General features: G+C 37.2%; 1 protein-coding gene across 1 annotated transcript in view; it reads left to right on the forward strand.

The window, feature by feature from the left end:
• Window positions 1-13,700, forward strand: part of MYO16 (myosin XVI) — a 407,151-nt gene that overhangs the window by 233,601 nt on the left and 159,850 nt on the right. The window lies entirely within an intron of this gene.

The following is a 13,700-nucleotide window of genomic DNA, read 5'->3' on the forward strand; positions in this document are numbered from 1 at the left end:
AAGAAGGGTGACAATATACCAGATGCATATCAAGTGTTCTTGTCAAGAAAGAAAGAAAAGAAGGAAGGAAGGAAGGAAGGGAGGGAGGGAGGGAGGAAAGACGGAGGAAGGAAAGGAGAAAACCTGAATATAATGAAAGGTATTGATGTAACTACTAATTATCAGAAACTGAGGACAGAGAAACGTGATAAACTAAACCACAAGAATTCGCTCTGAAAACTCCAGACTGTGAGAAACAGTTCAGGACAAATGACCTGATTTCTTCAACATATAAAATGCAAGGATAAAAATGTAAAAGAACAAGGTGGCTGGTAGATTGAAAGAGATCTAGGAGACATATAAATCAGTTAAATGTATGGACATTATGTGGATCCTGATTTGCTTAAGTATAAAAAATTATGAGTTAATTAATGTAATGTGAAATCTGGATATTTGACAAAATTAAAAAATTATCCTTGATAGAAATTATGTGATATAAAGGTACTATGGGTACATTTTTTAAAGTTCTTGTAGCTTAGAGAATTATACTGAAATATTTGCCAATTAAATGACACAATGTCTGAGAATTGCTTCAAATGAATTTAATTTTGAGGGCAATATGGAAATGGATAAAGCAGAATAGGCCATGAGGTGGTAATTGTTGATAATTGTTGGAGTTGGTTGATGGCAGATGAGGTTTATTACATTATTCTCTTCACTGTTGAATATGCTTAAAATTGTCCATAATATACATGTACACCTCAGAGATTTGCAGGTTTGGTTCCAGACCACAGCAATAAAGGGAATATGTCAATAAAACTAGTCATGTGCATTTTTTGGTCTCCCAGTGAACATGAAAATTATGTTTTTACACTATACTGTAGTCTATTAAGTGTGCAATAGCATTACATCTAAAAAAATGCACATACCCTAATTATAAAGACTTTATTGCTAAAAAACGCTAACCGTCCTCTGAGCCTTCAGCAAGTCTTAGTAGAAACATCAAAGATCACTGATCACACATCACCATAACAGATATAATAATAATAATAAAAGTTGGAAATATTGCAAGGATTACCAGAACGTGATACAGAGACAGGAGATGAGCAATGCTGTTGGGAAAATGGCGCTGGTAGGCTTGCTCGACCCAGGGTTACTCCAAACCTTCAATTTGTAAAACACACAGTGGCTGCAAAGCACAATAAAGCAAAGCACAAAAAAATAAGGTATTCCTGTGCTATTTAAAATAAATGAGAAAACTTTGAGATTATATAAATATTATTTTAATAAATGCTAGAATATGTTCTCTCCCAACAGTTGTAAATGACAAGTGCTGCAGACTGCAGATCTTCGCAAGGGGCATAAAGAACAAAGCAGTGGAAACTAATGATTTAATATTCAATAATTTCCCCCAGTTTCCCACTAGACACATAACATGCAGCTACATATAATGAAACTTTTGAAGCTATGGAATCTAGTAAAATTCCCTATCAACAATTTGCTATAAGAGTGCAGAGAATTTGGAAAGAGAGCACATTTGTTCAAAGTAAAAGCTTTGAAACATTTCCTTGCTTACAAATTCTTTTCTAAAGAGTGAGATTTCCTGGAAAATCCTGGTGGACAGGACAAGCTTGGGCTAAGTGTTCAATGGTTTGGAAAAAGCCAGATGCCTTGGCTTCTAAAGTTCCACGAAGTAAGATTATATAGTGTGTCAACCTCAACCTCAGAAAAGCCCCATAAAACCCTTAGCTGTGAAATCACTATCCTAGATATGATACAAAGATAAATCAAAGAACATATTAACGACCATCGGTTGAACTCATACCATGTACTGTTGATGTAGATAATTCCATTTTACAGATAGGAAAACTGAGAGTGCTATGGTCTCTGCTCTCTGTAAGAATGTGTTTTATCGGTACCTAGAAGGATGCATTTGTTCTGGCTCATCTGCATCAGGGTACTCTGTGGTTCATTCATTCAATAAGTAGTTTTTGTATATGTACCAAGTTCCAAACCCTGTACTAGGCACTAAGAAATGTACGGACATTATGGTGAGGTAGGTAGGGTACAAATATGAGAAGCATCAATTCTAATTGGATATCTTGGGAGAAGGATTAGGAAAACCTTAATGAGGAAGAGGCTGCTATTTTCATCCCTAGTATGGCAAGTCCCATGTATTTTTTTTAATTGAAGTATAGTTAATTTATACAACGTTGTGTTGATTTCAGGTGTACAGCAAAGTGATTCAGATATATATATGTGTATATATATATATATATATATATATATATATGTATACACACACACATATATATATATAATATATTCTTTTTCAGATTCTTTTCCATTTTAGGTTATTATAATACAAGATATTGAGTAGAGTTCCCTGTGCTGTACAGCAGGTCCTTGTTATTTACCTATTTTATATATAGTAGTGTGTATCTGTTAATCTCAAACTCCTAATTTATCCCTCCCCCACCCTGCTATCCCTTTTGATAACTGTAAGTTTGTTTTCTATGTCTGTGAGTCTATTTCTGTTTTGTAAATAAGTTCATTTGTATTATTTTGTTAGATTCCACATGTAGGTGACATCATATAATATTTGTCTTTCTCTGTCTGACTTACTTCACTTAGTATGATAATCTCTAGGTCCATCCATGTTGCTGCAAATGGCATTATTTCATTCTTTTTTATGGCTGAGTAGGATTCCATTATATATATATATATATATATATATATATATATATATATATATATATATATATATATATATATATGTCACATCTTCTTTATCCATTCATCTGTCAATGGACGTTTAGGTTGTTTCCATGTCTTGGCTATTGTAAATAGTGCTGCAGTGAACATTAAGTGCATGTATCTTTTCAAATTAGAGTTCTTGTCTTTTCCAGATATATGCCCAGGAGTGGCATATGGCAACTCTATTTTTAGTTCTTTAAGGACCCTCCATACTGTTCTCCATAGTGACTGCACCAAGTTACATTCCCACCAACGGTGGAGGAGGGCTCCCTTTTCTCCACACCCTCTCCAGCATTGATTATTTGTAGACTTTTTAATGATGGCCGTTCTGAGTGGTGCGAGGTGATACTTCATTTTAGTATTTAATCATAGCTCATGTTCTGATAGTGATAGCTATTAGGTATCAGTATGGTCTATTTACTGCTCAATGAATTGATCTATGAATATAAAAATATTTTATTGTTAAATATGCATATTCTCAAATCATGCATACGTTAAATATCTAACTCTGTCTTAACACATTTTCTGCTCTCTGATATTGAATTTTCTGAAATCTTTTCAGGAGCTCACCAAGCTATTGATAACAAAGTTTAAGAAAAATTTGAATAAGGAATTTTTTTTTTTTTTACATAGAAGAACCCCAGTATAGTGCTACTCAGGTTTCTATAGAAAAATACACAGAGTAATTAAGTAATGAGATGCTATTTTAATGTACTTCTTATAATAATATTGGATTCTATGTTTTAAAATAGTGTGGTTAGAGGTCCTCAGGCTAACAATTTCTGAAAACTTGTTTTGAGGAAATAAAAAATGAAGTAGAAGACAGCAATTTTGACCATGTAAACTGTACATTTAATGACATTTTTTTCTTGAAACCTTTTAACTTAAACAATATCACCATTTTAGAGCTAAAGAAACCAAGGCTCAGATAATTTTTTTTTTTTTTTTGCGGTACGCGGGCCTCTTACTGCTGTGGCCTCTCCCGTTGCGGAGCACAGGCTCTGGACGCGCAGGCTCAGCGGCCATGGCTCACGGGCCCAACCGCTCCACGACATGTGGGATCCTCCCAGACCGGGGCACTCGCGTACCCTGCATTGGCAGGTAGACTCTCAACCACTGCGCCACCAGGGAAGCCCAAGGCTCAGATAATTTAAGTAACTCGGGGAAAGACATGTAGAACCAGATCTGGTTCCAGAACCAATGATCTGCACTGTTTCCAGTTTCAAAGGTTCTTTGAAAGTTAGACTTAAAGATTTATTATTATTGTATATTTTCTAAACTTTAATTGCTTCCCATTCATAAGTATATTTTTTGTATTTCTCTTAAGACACAATATTATTTATTCTATTAATTATAGAAGCAATAAACTTTGAATAAATTTTATGTGATATTGTTTTTTTTCCATAGTGGAGTTTTTCACCAAATGCATTTATTTAATCCGAATAAATAAGTTAGAGAATGCAGGTATATTTCTTCCTTGTAAAGTGAAGGCAGACCTCCTTTTATTGCACTTTGCTTTATTGGGCTTCACAGACACTGCATTTTTTACAAATTACAGTGTGGGGGCAACCTTTCATCGAGCAAGTCTACTGTCACGTTTTGGTAATCTCATAATATTTCAAATGTTTTCATTACTTTATATTTGTTATGATGATCTGTGATCAGTGATCTTTGATGTTACTAATGCAACTTGCTGAAGGCTCAGGTGAAGGTTAGCACTTATTTTTTCGCAATAACTTATTTTTTAATTAAGGTATATACATTGTTTCACACATAATGCTATTGCACACTTAATAGACTATAGTATAGTGTAAACATAACATTTATATGCACTGGAAAACCAAAACATGCATGTGACTCGCTTTATTACCATATTCCTGTTATTGTCATGGTCTGGAACCAAACCTGAACTATCTCTGAGGCCTGCCTACACCAGGGTGGTTAAAAGGAAGTGTTACAGAATGTAATAGGGAGAATATATGGATTTGAAAATGTATATCAGGTCACTTTAGAGAAGAGTGAATTGAGTTCTTTTAATGACAACTAACCAGGAAGAAGCTCAGCTTTCCAGCAGTGGCTGTGCAGGTGCAAAGCCCCTAATGTGCTGACTACGAATACGGTTCCATTTAGTTTTCTGCTAATAATCACCAGTGGTTACAATTTCTAGAGCCCCTGCTATGAGTCAGATGCTTTTCTTGTGTGATCACTAGCTCCTGCAGCAACCTTCTCAAAAAGCTAAGGGACGTCCCAGAAGCCTTTGCGGGGCCACATGGGAATTCAGATGCAAATCCATCTGGTCCCAAAGCAGTGCTCTTTCTGCCATTTTCTTTCTTCCTTTGACACCTCAGGACCAGGGCTCTGCAGTCTGTGATTTTTTTCAGTATCTCTAGGCTTTGCATTTAATCCTGGATAATGACAGCTCTTTGAAAAAGACAATTATTTCAGTACCATTTGTATTTTTCAATCTGACGTTAGCAGATTGTTACATAGAAAATGGCAAGAAAATTAGCCAATAGGTTTATTGTTGGCTGACCCCTTCAGTCAATCCCTCAAATCCCTGAAGAGTGGTGGTTTTTATGTTAAAGGAGATTATAGGCATGAGTTACACGCATTAAAATATTGGATTTATTTTATGAATCTATGTTGCACTGAGTAATAGAATCCTTAAAAGAAATGCTGGAGAGAGAGAGAAAGTGTTTTTTTTTTTTAAATCTGTGTAAAACCAGTGTCTTTATTCCTGTGAACTAACTGCCACCTCTATTAGCTTAAAACCTATTGCACAGAGTTTGATTTGAAAAATCTCAAAGAGAAACCAGGGGAGGAAAGGGTGTTTGGTTCCTTTAAGAAACAGTAATCTACCAAAAAGGGGTGGAAAGTAGTTTGGTTTTGGAAAACCAAAAAAACAAACAAGAGCAGAAGCAGGTCCCCACAGTGCCCTGGGCTCGGGATCTGAGAATGAGTCTCCTGACACAGGACTCCAGCAAGGGAGCAGCCCTGCCACGCCACGTTCCCCAAGCATCAGGCTCCTGTATTTATGCAATAATATCAGAGTGCTGGCAGAGGTGGTCTTTGTCCCTGTTAAGTCAAGATAGATGGTGCCGGGAGGCAGGGAACATGTCCTTTCCCACACAGGGGTGGAGAGAAGAAAGGCTCTACAATAATAGGAATTTCAAAGAAGGCAAAATACACTATAGAAGTTTAAGGCTGAAACAGATCAGAGACATACTCTTCCCTCATCACCCCCACCCCTGCCATTTTATAGATGAGGTGCTGAAATCAGGAATGACTGATTGGTTGGAGAAACTATATACAGTGGTCTCGAAACCCAAAGAGGCGTTCTTCCAAAGAGTAAGTTGGAGATGCAGAGTACACTTGATACAGTGAAGGCCCCAGGAAAGGCCCCTGCAGAGAATACTATGGGCTTGGCTTAGTGTTTAATAGGCTTCCGTTGTGTGGTTTTTTAGACAATAGTAATTGACGTCTCATGCAGTTAATATTCTGCTGAACATATCTGAGAAATACTGCATATCTGAAACCTCACCTCATTCCTGCCCCATCAGATAAAAATGGGTTAGCAGACATGTGGTCTTGTCCAAAGCCTCCATAGGACATTTAGTTCACATGAAAAGGTCCTTGAAATCTGGTCCTATCCAAAATGTCCTTGAGCATATTTAGTCTATGCCAAAAGGTTTTGGACAGGACCAAATGTCAAGGACCTTTTGGCATGGACCAAAGGTCTTACTGGCCAGATATCTGAAGGACATTTTGGACAGGAACAAGCGTCCTTTAATGTGTAACTGCATGATATATGCATCATGTGTATATATGCGTGTGTGTGTGTATGTATATATAAACTGATGTGGAAATCGGATAATGGATTGTGTATGCCATCTATCTCAGTGTGTTCAATCATGTCTCCATATTAGAATCACCTGGAAAGCTTTCAAAATATATCGGTATCTGGGCCCTACTCTGATTTAATTGGTTTGGGGTCACGCCCCGACATCAGCCTTTTTTAAAAGATCCCGGTTAATTCTAATGTTCAGTAGGATTTCGAATCCCTGTCTAACGCCTGGAGCTCTGTCTTCAACTGGAGTGAGCTTCAATTAATCTCCACTTTAATTCTGTGATGCGTACATCATGCTTTATTACATTTTTGCTTCAGATAAATTTCACTGAGTAATAAAAGTAAAGGGAGAACGGTTGGTGGAAATTTACTCAAGAAATTAATTTTGTCATTAATACAAATGATAGGCCATCTGGATAAGCCATGATAGTCTGTTACTAAAGACTGTTTTCAAAGGGGGTATGATTTTTATTATTAAACCACTCAGCAATGGCACCTAATGTACAAAGCATGTATTTTAATCAGAGAAGGTGCATGCGAATTAAACAGCTCTTAATAACTGTTCATTATCATTTATGAATACCTACCTTTTACCCACATTCAAGTCTCCTCTGAGGAATTCGTGGGAATTTAATGAAGTCCAAACATAATTCCGATGGATAGAGTTAAAAAGTAAAAATGATGATTGTTTTGCATTGAAGTCAGTGATATACTCAATTATTGATGGAGATTTATGCTTCTAGATACATAAACTAATTTGCCTTACAAATCTTTCATTCTATGTTTCTCTGATGGTGTTTAAACACACCCGCATATGCACACACAACACAGACAGCTCAGTGAAAATAAACCAAGAATGTGCAGGTTTTTTTCCTGATTTTGGCCACCATTTGGTTGGCGGGATATATTTTTCCACTTGCCAGCAAGGTGCCTGCCACAGGGCAGTATGTCCACATTCGTCCCCTTAGCTACCTTTCCTGGCAGTTCTGAAGTTCATGCTATTAACACTTCTTTTATATTTTAACTTTTGTTCAAACAGTGAGTGCTCTGAACAGTTTAGAGCATGGAAAGGCAAACTTTTAGTAAAAAAGTTTAATGTACGCCTTGCTTCAAAGTGAGTTTGAAAAACAGCCTACTTCAAACTCCATGCATTCCCCGTGATTTCCTTTAGCACCCAGCTTCGCTCGCCTCTCTTAGAAATGCAGGTCCACCTTCAGTTTCAGGAAGCACCCCTGTCAAAAAAGCTACAAGTCAAAAATCACTCCACAGGCTGCTCAGTTGTACACATCTAGCCGGATTTTTCCTTGGGGATTTTAATAAATGACTTCTTCTTTCTCCCCAGATTACAAAGAACACAATGTACAATTAAAGGTTCAGATATACTGTAAGGATCACTCCATGTCACCAAGTCCCACCGAACACTGAAGCTTAAAAATAAAGCTTTACTTAAAAAGTAAAGCTCAGGAGGGAAGCTATATGTTTTATGAATCATTTTGACCAGGAAAGCATTCAACTGAGTTGCTCTGTTCAGAAGCACAGGCCAAATCATTTTTTTGTTACGCAAAGATTGGTACTCTGCTTTAGACTTTCCTTCCTGGAAAAAAAAAAAAAAAGTAGAAAAAAAAAAGACTAGAAGCCCTTTTCCAGCTCTTTCTTAAGATTGCGGCTTTATCCACATTCACACTTGACATCAGCATTCTTACTAAAACAGTGGATCAATTCAGTGAAGCCAATATTCAGTTCAGTAAAACATTAGGAAACAAAGCCAATTAAAATGTCTAGTTTTTATTATAAAAATGCTTGAGTCAGCTGAAACACTACAGCCAGGTTTATATACAGAGATGGTCAGATATAAAGTCAGAAGCAAGAAGATTTAGTCAGTTGTCATCAAAAATAATTTTTGTAACTGCAGAGCTGAGCTCTATTCTGAATGCAAAATGATGGGAATTCTATTTTACAATTTATGTGTCATATATTATATAACTTGTATATTTTATAATAATGATTATATTTAATGTGTTTGAGACATCCACATCTACCTAGGTATTTTCAATTAGAGCATCTCAAAATGAGGGGAAAGATAAGTGTCATATAATTTGGATATTCTATAGTAGAGAATCAGCCATTGGTGGTCTTATTTCAGAATCCTTTATCAGACGTTTTTATTTTTTCCTGCAGTAACAGACATCATGTTATTTTCATGGTTTCTCCATTTATTTCTTGAGTAACCTATTTCCCAAATATATAACATTTAGTCACACTTTCCATAACTACTTTTAAATCAAACTGCTGAGATGTAGCATCTATTTGTGTTGTTTTAAATGATTCAATGCATATTTTAATGTCAAAAAGTTTGAAAAATTACAATTGTGTGTATCATCTAATCAAAGAGAATCTTTTCCAGTGGTTTCATTTCATAATGGAGTCATTTATTTTCTGTACATTTACTGTAAATATTTCACTCCAAATTGAAGAAATTTCTTTATAACATTTCTTAATCTTTGGTAAAGAAATTATCTCAGGACCAAAGGAGTTTATCACATTATTATATGTGAGGAACACCTCAAAATATTATTTTTTAAGCAAATTGAATATTTTTTAAATTTTTCATTCTTACCCTAACAACAATTTTCAGAAATTTCTGCTTTTCATTTATGGTTAAAATGACAGCAATAAGAAAATGTATTCTTTCACAGTGGGCTACTACTAGGGACAGATGCCACCCAGTTTTATGGAAAATGACTTGTCTTTCCAGAATCATCCCTAGAGATTAATACACCATAAGTAAGATTAACATAGATCTTGATCTATCTATTAACATAGATCTTGATATCACTTAGTTTTTTTTTTTAACATCTTTATTGGAGTATAATTGCTTTACAGTGTTGTGTTAGTTTCTGCCGTGTAACAAAGTGAATCAGCTATACATATATATACATCCCCATATCTCTTCCCTCTTGTGACTCCCTCCCACCCACCCTCCCTATCCCACCCCTCTAGGTGGTCACAAAGCACCGAGCTGATCTCCCTGTGCTATGCGGCTGCTTCCCACTAGCTATCTATTTTACGTTTGGTAGTGTATATATGTCCATGCCACTCTCTCGCTTTGTCCCAGCTTACCCTTTCCCCTCCCCATATCCTCAAGTCCATTCTCTACATCTGCTTCTTCATCCCTGTCCTACCTCTAGGTTCTTCAGAGCCATTTTTTTTTTTTTTTTTAGATTCCATGTATATGTGTTAGCATACAGTATTTGTTTTTCTCTTTCTGAGTTACTTCACTCTGTACGACAGACTCTAGGTCCATCCACCCCACTACAAATAACTCAATTTTGTTTCTTTTTATGGCTGAGTAATATTCCATTGTATGTATGTGCCTCATCTTCTTTATCCATTCATCTGTTGATGGACACTTAGGTTGCTTCCATGTCCTGCCTATTGTAAATAGAGCTGCAATGAACATTGTGGTACATGTATCTTTTTGAATTATGGTTTTCTCAGGGTATATGCCCAGTAGTGGGATTGCTGGGTCATATGGTAGTTCTATTTTTAGTTTTTTAAGGAACCTCCATACTGTTCTCCATAATGGCTGTATCAATATACATGTCCACCAACAGTGCAAGAGGGTTCCCTTTTCTCTACACCCTCTCCAGCATTTATTGTTTGTAGGTTTTTTGATGATGGCCATTCTGACCGGTGTGAGGTGACACCTCATTGTAGTTTTTTTTTTTTTTTTTTTTTTTTTTTTTTTTTTTTTTTTTGCTGTACGCGGGCCTCTCACTGCTGTGGCCTCTCCCGTTGCGGAGCACAGGCTCCGGACACACAGGCTCCGTGGCCATGGCTCGCGGGCCCAGCCGCTCCGCGGCATGTGGGATCTTCCGGGATCGGGGCACGAACCCGTGTCCCCTGCATCGGCAGGCGGACTCTCAACCACTGCGCCACCAGGGAAGCCCCTCATTGTAGTTTTGATTTGCATTTCTCTAATGATTAGTGATGTTGAGCATCCTTTCATGTGATATCAGTTAATTTTGATGGGACAATTCAAGGGGATGAATGTGCTAGATTGTATCAGATATGAGGAAGGAAATATGTTTCAGATGATATTTAATTACTGAATTCCAGCCCTTCCTTTGCCAGCTCTCATGTGCAGAATTTATGGGTCTGTATCTGTATTGAAACTCTTTTTGCCTTATCAATCAAGCATTTAAAGTTAAATGTCCTATATGGTATGTTCTCAAATGAAGTGACTATATTTTTAATATTTTTATATTCAGATCCACAAAAGTGTGAGTTTATTTAGGAAACACTTAGTTTTAAATTTAAAGAACTTTCAGCTTTGCATATAACTCATGAAATCTAGTTGTCAGGGAGCAGAGGGGAAAAGCTCTGGTTAACCACTGGCCAAATCAGATAGAAGGAAGAAAATTCAAAAAATTTCAGAGATCATGGATGGAGTGGTAGAGGAAGAGACGATGCAAAAAAAGGGGGATTTTGCAAGTTTGAACAAATTCACTCAAGGTCTTCAGGTTTTAACATAACTTCCAAGACAGAAGCAATGTGGCATAGTTATTTTATTTTTAACTATTTTTTCAGGTTTAAAAAAGGAGGGTTTAATTAATTATATACAAGAATGAAGCCAGACAGGGCAGGGGGCAAGGAGTCACCGGAAAGCACAAGTCCCCTGGGGCCCTCCCCTTCCCCTACCTGCTAAATAGCTAAATAGCTGGAACCAGGTCCCAGTGACCACCGCTCCCTCCAGGCCCCTGGACACCCAGCTCCCTGGGTCCTCAGACTGCAGTCCACCTGCTGTAGACAGGCACTGGCCAGGGCTGGGACAATCAAGGGGACATTCGGACAGACACATTTTTTTTGGTTGTTTTATGTCAAGCTATTTAATTGCGAATGGGAGATACAGATAACAATTTTTCCTCTTTCTTGTTCATTTTCTTAAACAGAAGATCTTATTTTGTAATAGAATGCAGTAGGGAAGCTTATTCAGTCGACAGACATTCACTGATCACCAAATTTACAGAAACCATTTTTTTTACTATGAAACAGAGAAACAAGAAAAAATATTGGAAACAAGGGCAGGCACCCTGGGCCATTATTTTTGACCTGGAGCTAAGAATTATTTTGGTTTTTCTTTGTGTGTCAATATATGGTATTTAGATCTCATTTAAACATGTTATTTAAATATCGTATTTGGTATATTTCTACTTTATTCTCCACTTATTATATTAATAGTGAAATATCGATGTATGTTCATCATCCAAATAACGTGACTAGATTAGGTCATAAGAGCCTCTACATTTTCAGGTCTCCAGCTTCTTCCTCCATCAGGGTAGTCCCGTGTCTGCAATCCTGTTATTCTCCAATCACCCTGTTTCTGAAGATGCTTGAGCTGCCTCTACTTACTCAAAAAATTCTGGTCCCGGCAAGAACTAAAGAATAGAACTTCTCAACAAATCATTCCAGCCTCAGGACGAACTCCATCTGTGTGCTGACCCATGCCCTGCATTCCAATATGTTGCTTCTTTTCTCCTCTGAAAAAATTTCCCTCTAAGATTTCTTTGTGTCCCTAGAATCTCGTAAATTCCCATCCTCCCAAATAGCTAGGTCTGTGAGAAAATGGAAAATTATGCGTGTGTTATTCTTAATTTATTAATTGCTACACCCTTATGGGCAGGCCTAGACCACCTATATGGAGAATTAGGGCATTTCTGGTGTTGGTTATGGGGGGCGACTTGGCTTGCTGGCTGGAAGCTGGAATGTAAGGGCTGCTCTTATGTGTCCAGGAGAGAAGCCATGAGCTCCCAGCAGAGGGACAGGAATGTCTGAGAGGAGTCCTACTTAGCAGGTGTTGTGATGATACCAGACCTGGGGAAGAATTTGGGCACGTGGACAAGAGGAACCCAGGGCGGTCTCTCTTTTTTCGGGTGACTATCCCATTCTTGTGCGATTTACAATAACTTTGGCATTTACTTTGTATAAATACATCCCATTTCACATTAAACATAATCCTAAATATTGTTCCCTTTGCAAATGAGATCTGATTTCCATTTACAAACACTTTATCGGTAACTTCAATTTATATAAATTATTCATATTTAATTATTTTCAGTGAGTTACAGAATTCTAAATATTTCTAAGTGACTTTGGATTCTACCTAGTATAACATAATGCAGATGGGGGAACAGGATGGTCTGTGAAACTTCCTGGGCTCACAAAGGTAGTAGGTATAGAAATGGGCGACAGGAGGCCCTGGGTGGAGTGTTGGACCACTCCAGGATGGAGTCAGAGAAGGAGATGGACAAGGGGTGGCCAGTGAGGTAGGAACCAAGAGAGTGGATATCCTGGAAGACAGCGGAGGCAGTGCCCCAGGGAAGCAGAGGAATCGGCTGTAGATATCACTGGGAGATCAAGGAAAATGAACACGGAGGGTTGAATGCTAGATTTAGAAATGCACATATCACTGGTGACTTCTAGAAAAGCCATTTTGGTGGAGCAGTGATGGCAAAAATGACCTGGTGGGGTTTGAATAGTGTGCAGGACAGGAATTTGAGAGAAGAAAAGACAACTCTTTTGAGGTTTTTATTAAAAAAAAAAAAAAAAAGCTGAAAATAGAATAGCCCAGAGGGAAAGCAAGACTTCATCTTGGCTAGATTTGTGTTATTTTATTTTATTTTCTAATATCTTAAGATATTTTTAAGTTAAGAAATTAAAACTGTAAGAAATAACACATTTGTTAACAAGTGTTGATGGGGTGGGTGTGGAGAAAAGGGAGCCCTCCCACACTGTGGGTGGGAATGTAAATTGGTGCAGCTACCATGGAAAGCAGTATGGAGATTTCTCAAAAAACTAAAAATAGAGCTACCATGTGACCCTGCAATTGCACTCCTGGGTATATATCTGAAAAAAACAAAAACACTAATTTGGAAAGATACCTGCATCCCAGTGTTCATAGTAGCCTTATTTACAATTGCCAAGATATGGAAATATGGATGCAACTTAAGTGTCCATCAAGAAATGAATGGATAAAGAAATATATATAGAATATTTGTTGACAAGAGCCCAAATATATATTCCTTTTGGAAATATTTCTTAAATACTCAAATATATT

Source organism: Mesoplodon densirostris, chromosome 17, assembly GCF_025265405.1.
Source record: "Mesoplodon densirostris isolate mMesDen1 chromosome 17, mMesDen1 primary haplotype, whole genome shotgun sequence".
NCBI lineage: Eukaryota > Metazoa > Chordata > Mammalia > Artiodactyla > Ziphiidae > Mesoplodon > Mesoplodon densirostris.